This window comes from Panthera pardus, unplaced genomic scaffold, assembly GCF_024362965.1.
Source record: "Panthera pardus isolate Hobbes unplaced genomic scaffold, ASM2436296v1 HiC_scaffold_26, whole genome shotgun sequence".
NCBI classification, from domain to species: domain Eukaryota; kingdom Metazoa; phylum Chordata; class Mammalia; order Carnivora; family Felidae; genus Panthera; species Panthera pardus.
The window spans coordinates 21,776,410-21,783,647 of record NW_026526832.1 but is presented as its reverse complement, the minus strand read 5'-3'; positions in this window follow the sequence as shown (position 1 = coordinate 21,783,647).

Sequence of the window (7,238 nt, the reverse complement as noted above, 5' to 3'; positions counted from 1 at the left end):
CCCAAGCAGCATCTTGTCCAGTCACCTGTATACACTCCTGTAAAGGTGAATATTGAAGTAGGGGTGCCCAGAGGGGATATCAGTTATTTTTTGTCTGCCTAGAGTCCCTTTCTGGGGGGGCTGCCCCTACTCGACCTATCTAATAAGTTGTTTTGATGGGTTCAGTAACAGCATTCTGCCATCTACCCCCAACATAGAGGTTGATGTTTGCTCCTTGCTTGGCCAACAACACTTTTCCATCCCAGGAACTTGCACTTTGAATCAAGACATCTGGATGTAGAAAGGTAGTGAAGCTGCATTATCTGAAGGCAGACCCATAGAAAGACAGTTCACAAGATCCTTCTACCAAGGTCCCTGAAGCTGCTTTGCTTCTGGCCTCCACAGACCAGATAATCCAACAGATCTTTTTATTCTCTGAACCTTATATCCTTCTAATCAATTAATTTTTGCCTAGGTAACAAGAATCTATTTCCATTACTTTCAACCAAAGAATTGATAGAGCATCAGATCCCCAAGCTGCAAGGTTTAGAAACTCATGGACTATTAGTTCACCCAGGAGTTATTAGGCTGCACAGAAAGAATTCACATTGGCCAAATTCACAGGAATCTGATATCTAAACCATGATATTAATTTATTACTTTATTCTGGGAGCTGTTCTTAGTTGAGGGACAAAAACAATAATTTTATACAGAGCATTCATTTCATACTTAACATTTATTGGGTAAGCACTGCCTGTTAGGCATTATGGCGAGCAAACAAAAGTGAAAGTGGGGGTTTTCAAAAAGATTTTCACAACCTTTGAACTACGTCTTGATGTGCTACCATTTCTCAATCTACTTCTACAATGCTGTATTCTTGATTTTTCTAAAATACCATTTATTTGGCCTCTGGTCAACTACCTTCCATGATGACCCTTCGTCATCTACATATTTTCCAGAATGTTTCCATCCTCCTCCTGCCAGCCCTCATCCCGAGACAAGGCTTCCATAAAGCTCTTGTGTTATACTCTGGGACCTCAGGTCGTTCCTCCAGGGGCTGCTTCCCAACCTTCACATCAGTCTGGTTGCCTCATAACTAGTTCTGCCTCTCTGATTCGTTTATCTGGATCCACCCATGCCCCAGTTTGTAATTCTATATGCCAATCTTTCCTTACATCTTACCCTACCTCAGATCCCAGACCAGGGGGGCATGAGGTCTCCTCATTCAAGAAAGGCATTAGGATAAGGATCAGGTCCAACTGGCATTCAAAACTCTCCAATGTGTAGTGTATTTTCTTTACGTGAACATGCCACTCTAGCTGGAACAATTATTTACTCTCTTGTCAATAGAAAATGCAGCATTTCCAACTCTCTGCTTCTGCTTGCGTTGGTCTCTGTCCCAGGAATGCCCCCACTCTCTCCCCTTCCTGTCTGAATCCCAGTCATCAAGCCCTCCATCAAGGCTCCTACAGATCCCTCAGTGTTTGACCTTCCCGGGTACCTCCTGCTTTGCTGGTCACTTTGCCATGCCTGCCTTATCTCTACTACCCATTCTCAAGCGTTTTGAAGGCAGAGACTGTACCATTGACTTTTTTATGAACTAAATTTGAAGATGTGTGCTGAGGTCCTACTCTGTGAAGGGGACTTCGCTGGGCATTGGGGACATACAAAGAAACATAAGACTTAGGTCCTGCATTCAAATAGTTACAGTTCAGTTGAGGACACTTAGTCACTGTAGCCCATATGACTTGCAATAACGATCTGTTTGTATTAGTTTGTGGCGTTGCCAGAACAAGATCCCACAGACTGGGGGGCTTGAACAACAGAGATGTATTTTCTCACCAGTTCTGGAGGCTGGAAATCCAAGCACAAGGTATCAACAGGCTTGGTTTCTTCTGAGGCCTCTCTTCTTGGCTTGTAGGTGGTCGCTTTCTTGTTGTGTACTCACGTGGTTTTTCCTCTGTGTGTGTGTGCGCATCCCTGGGATCTCTTCGTGTGTGCAAGTTTCCTCTTCTTATAAGGACACCAGTAAGATTGGATTGGGGCCTCATTTTAGCTTAATATCCCTTTAAAGGCCCTTTCTCCAAATTCAGCCACATTCTGAGGTAGGAGGTGGTTAGGATTTCAACATACAAATTTTAGGCGGGTCACAAATTAGCACTTAACTCTGTGGAATGATTGGTTCATTGTAATCCTGTGGAATAAGTCCTACCCTTTATAATAGGCTGTGGCAATTACCTGTGAGTTGTTGGCTAACACATTTCCTGGATTTTGGGAGGCGTGTCAGGTATATTTCCTTTGGTTTCACAGTACAAAATATAATGTAAGACACAGAGAAGATCTTCTTTCCTTAAGTAATGAATAAAAGTGTATGATACCTGTATTTGGTTTTCCACCTTAAAATTAGAGGTGGAGTCTTACATGACCCACAGGAAATTTGGGGGATTGTAATCCCATAGCAGTATTCTCAGTCTTCTATGTCTTGGAAACTGGTTTTCTACCGTTTGTCCTCCATGTCATAAAATTTGAGTCTTTTTTTGTGGTTAAGTCTTGTCAAGAAGTTGGTCTGTTAGATATATGACCAGGGTGGACGGTGGGTAGATTTTGGGAATCACTGCAGGCTAGTGAAGGTCATAGGCATATCGATTAGCTAAGGGCAGGTCTTGTACAGGCTCAAGAGTATGATGAGTCGAGGAAGGCAGAGAATAAAGCAAGTAGCCAGGGTCAGGGTTTGCTGAAGTCTGGGAGGCAAGGCAGTGAGTCCTGTTGTGCTGGAGAGCAGAACTGGATGGAGAAGCATCAGGCTCAGAACTGGTGGGGAAGACGTTGCTCTGAAAGCACACAACGTTGCGGTGCACACTCTTTCTTCCATCCAGCAAAATAGCCTTTTTCAAACAGCACTGTTGTTCTCTGAGCCTCAGTATAAGCCACTTCCATGCACAGGTCCTGATCATCAGTATGCACGGGTGCAGCCACGTGGGTTGCTTAGGCCTGGTCAGTTGGCTTCTGTGCCATACTGGTTGTTGAATATTTTGAATATCACCCGTGTGCATATGTAAAATTTCTTTATCTTTTTTGGTAAAATTTCTGTCAAGGGCACTAGCTACTCTGCTATTCAGGGTCCTCATACAGAGATTAACATGATACATTTCACTTGGCATTCAGAACTCAAGATGATAAATAACTTTATGCTGTAGTGTACGGTTCCAATTAACATCAGCACTGAAGTCACCAGAACTGTCAGTTTCTCTATATGGCAGTGACTACTGACAATTCATCTTGGTTTCCTGGATGTCATCCAGTACATTGGCCAGAGAGGCCAGAGCAGGCATCTGTGTTATATTTTAACCTTCTTCTTGCCTCCTTTTTTTTTCTTCCTTTCTTTGGACCTAAACTTTTGCTATTGAACACATAAGTGCAGCATTGGGAGGTTCCCTTGTCACTCATTCATTCAGTGATTCCTCCAACAAATATTATAGAGTTCCTACTATGTGCCAGGTACTAGACGCAATGGTGAGCAAAATGTGATATGGTTCTTGTCCTTGTGAAATTTAGAGTCAGATGGTTAATGGCACAATAAGCCAGGAAGTCGTGTTCCTACTTACGGCTTTCATCTCATCCCCGTCCACTTCCCTTAAAATGTGCTTGGTCAATTATACTCCTTTTTTGCAACAATAGTCTTTTCCAATGAATTATCTTCCCCTCTGCCCATCACCATGTCATATCTCCCTTCTACTGAAATGATAATCCTCTTGTCTTCATTTAAGTTCTTGATTACCATCTTCTCTCCCATCAAGAGACATCACAGGCAAGTTAGCCTTGACCTCCCACTGCCCACTCACTTCTTAGCCACTTGTAATCCTGCTTTCAGCCCAACTTCTTTGGGTGGCTCTTTGTGCTACCTCTGTTTGGTCAACTGAGCGTTCGTCTTCCTTTCCATGCTAACAGCCAGCAGCAGATAAGACCCTTCAAACCTTGTCCCTGAAAACCTTCCCCTGACGCACCCCAGCACAAATGCTTCCTTCAGGAAGTAACTAACTAGCTGTTTGGCCTTGGACAAGTCACTTAAGTTCTCCAGATCTCAGTTTCCTTATCTGTAATATGAGCAAGTTGTGCCGAGATCTCTTCCTGCCTTAGAATTTTGTGGGTGTAGGAAATTAGATGAAGAAAGAGCCAGGGGAAAGAGTGTCCCCAATGTCTCCTGACCCTAGGGGTGACAGGAAAGTGAGGAGATAGTGAACTCTCTGATAGCTCATGGAGAAAGGGTAGTTGGGGAGGGGAGTCAAGGAGATGCTGGAGGGCAGCAATGAGGCTGGGCAATGGGGAAGAGCAGAAGGGCAAAACAAATTCTTTTGTGGAATCATAGCTATAATATTCATGGAACAAGAAGCTGTGTGCAGGCTTTGATCTTGTAGACCCAGGATAAGCAGAACTTGAAGAACATCCTCGACACATACTAGCTCCGTGAGCAGAAATACGTCCTTGACACATACCAGCTCCATGAATGGAAATATATACATCTCCCTTCCCAAAATGAAGATAAACAGTACCTACTATTGTGGTTAGTTGAATACACGAAACTTCCCTGCTAGAAGGTGAGTGCTTTGAGGACAGGGAGCCTCTCTTTTCAGTCTTTATAGATTCCCAGCTACCGTAGGAGGTATAGTTTGTTAAATTGGACTAAGGAACATTCTTAGATTTTATTCAGCTTCCTACTGAAGGGAAATTCTGAGAGTGACTCAGAATGATTAACACATTAGATTATTTTAGCACTGATGTTTGCACTTTATATATTCTACTTATATGAAATCTTTCCTCATTTATTGTTGATTCATTTGTTATCTATTTCTTCTACTATGTAAGCCTTTGAGGACAAAAATTGTTCCCCCTGCGTCCCCAACACTTAGAATTATGCTTGGCACATGGTGGGCTCTTAATAAATAAGTATTGGATGATGGTATGAATGAGTCTCTGGATAGGATTTCTACTTACAGTTCTTGTATTTGGAAACTTTGGGCCTGGCAGCTTGCCTTCAGAAGGACTGAGGAGGTAGAGCTAGCAACTTCCCCTTCTCTGCTTTCTCATGCAGAGGAAACTCTGCCCAAGTGGCAGAGTCTGGGCAGCCATGGAAGGTGGGAGGGAAAAAGGAATGTATCCACCCCGTCAAGCCAAGACAGTGGGACTCGAATCTGTCTGCAGCCCAGTGATGAGTGGGAGTATGGGAAGGCTTGGCCAGCCCCACATGGTTGTCTAGGGGCTCCACAGGGAGGATCCCTTCAGCAGGTCCTGCCTAGGGACTCTTTTGCAGGGCATGAATGGGTACCACTATGAGCTCTCACCCACGCATCAGCAACTGGTAGGCCCCATCTTCATGGGAAAATCCAGTCATCATTGGTCTGTAGAGATACCAAAGAATGAATTGGCGTATTACAAGCTAGTAGGTGCATCAGTGTATAAAGTGCAGAAGTATGGGTTCTTCTGAGAGCCAAACCTAATAGCCAAGCCTAAGGGCTGTGGGGTTTAGGCTGGATGCAGAAGTCCCTGCCCTCAGTGAGCTTGCATGGTGGTGGAGTCCACAACCTAACAATGGTGGAAAAGGTATCACTCCTAGTAACCACTCTCTCAGAGAGTGCTCTCAGAGAGGCTGGCTGAGCCACGAAGAGGGTAAAGTTAATCTTCGGTGGTTTGTGCTTTCCCTCTGTGACACTGACCTTTTTCAGTGCCTCTACTTCCCTGAAATGGGAAGAGAACCATCTGCCTGACTGCATTGGTAAGTCTAAGGCACATGCAATTTGTTCCTCTTTCTGTTAGTATTTGAATCTCAAAAGAAGATAAGTAACGATCACGTTCCTTGATTTGGTAACCTCCTTTGAGGAATAAAGTCTAAGGAAAGACTCTAAAAGCAAGAGGGAGGAGAAAACACCCCACATTTGCAATATTAAAGAATAATAAAATCAATACAATTGAATCCTGTAACCCTTAAAAACCAAGAGGTTTGAGGCATATATACAAATATATAAGAAATAATATTGAAGAGGAAAACCAGTGGGGTGCCTTGGTGGTTCAGTCAGTTAGGTGTCCAACTTCAGCTCAGGTCATGGTCTCACGGGTCATGGGTTCAAGCCCCCTGTTGGTCTTTGCGCTGACAGTGTGGAGCTTGCTTCAGATCCTGTCTCCCTCTTTCTCTGCCCTTCCCCCCCCTTCTCAAAAATAAATAAACATTAAAAAAAATATTGAAAAAGAAACTAGGACACAAAGTACTTTATGCACTGATTGTACGTCTGATTACTGATTTGTAAAAATATGTGAATTTGTGTATTTATTTAAAAAATTTTTTTAATGTTTATTTTTGACATAGAGAGAGAGACACACAGACAGACAGACAGAGCATGAGTGGGGGAGGGGCAGAGAGAAAGGGGGACACAGAATTCAAAGCAGGCTTCAGGGTCCAAGCGGTCAGCACAGAGCCCGACACGGGGCTCGAACCCGTGGACTGTGAGATCATGACCTGAGCCGAAGTTGGACGCTCAACCGACCCAGCCACCCAGGTGCCCCTAAAAATATGTGAATTTTCATACACTGATAGAGTGTTCTGTATCACTAATCTGTGTCTAGCTCAGTGCCTTGCATGCAGTAGGTATTTAGTAATGTTTATTGAATGAGTGAAGGAACCAGAAGGAAATTAGAGAAATGCTTGAATTTATATTCATCAATTTCCTTTATTGTAAAGCTGCTTAACTGCATAACAAAAGAATTTTAAATAAGGTCATCTTTTGAATTTCATTACATGAAAAGAAAGGAAGGAAATACCAAATGTTAACAGTAGTGGTGTTTGAGTCTTGAGCTACAGGTAATTTCTATTTTCATTTATCAACTTCTCTGTATGTTCTCAGTTTTCTACAATAACCATAATCAAGGAGAAATGATTTGTGTAAAGGATCATCCCGAGATAGCAAATTACAAACCCAAAGGAATGAATCTCTGCTGTTGAAATTGCAGGCCCTGTGTAAGCTTGGGGGTGGGGTGCATCTGGCATCTGGAAGAACACAACACAGGCCACCGCCAATCCAGTCCTCCTACATATACAACTGGCTTTGGGACTCAGACTTCAAACGTGAGAGCAGCTGCTACCTCGAGTCTGATTGAAGCCTACACATGTTAGGAGGGAAGCCTGTGTTTTATATCATTAATGCTCGGGGAAATAGACGATATTGTCATCTCAGTAGGGTCCAAAGAATACATTTGTTGCCGTGTGTTTT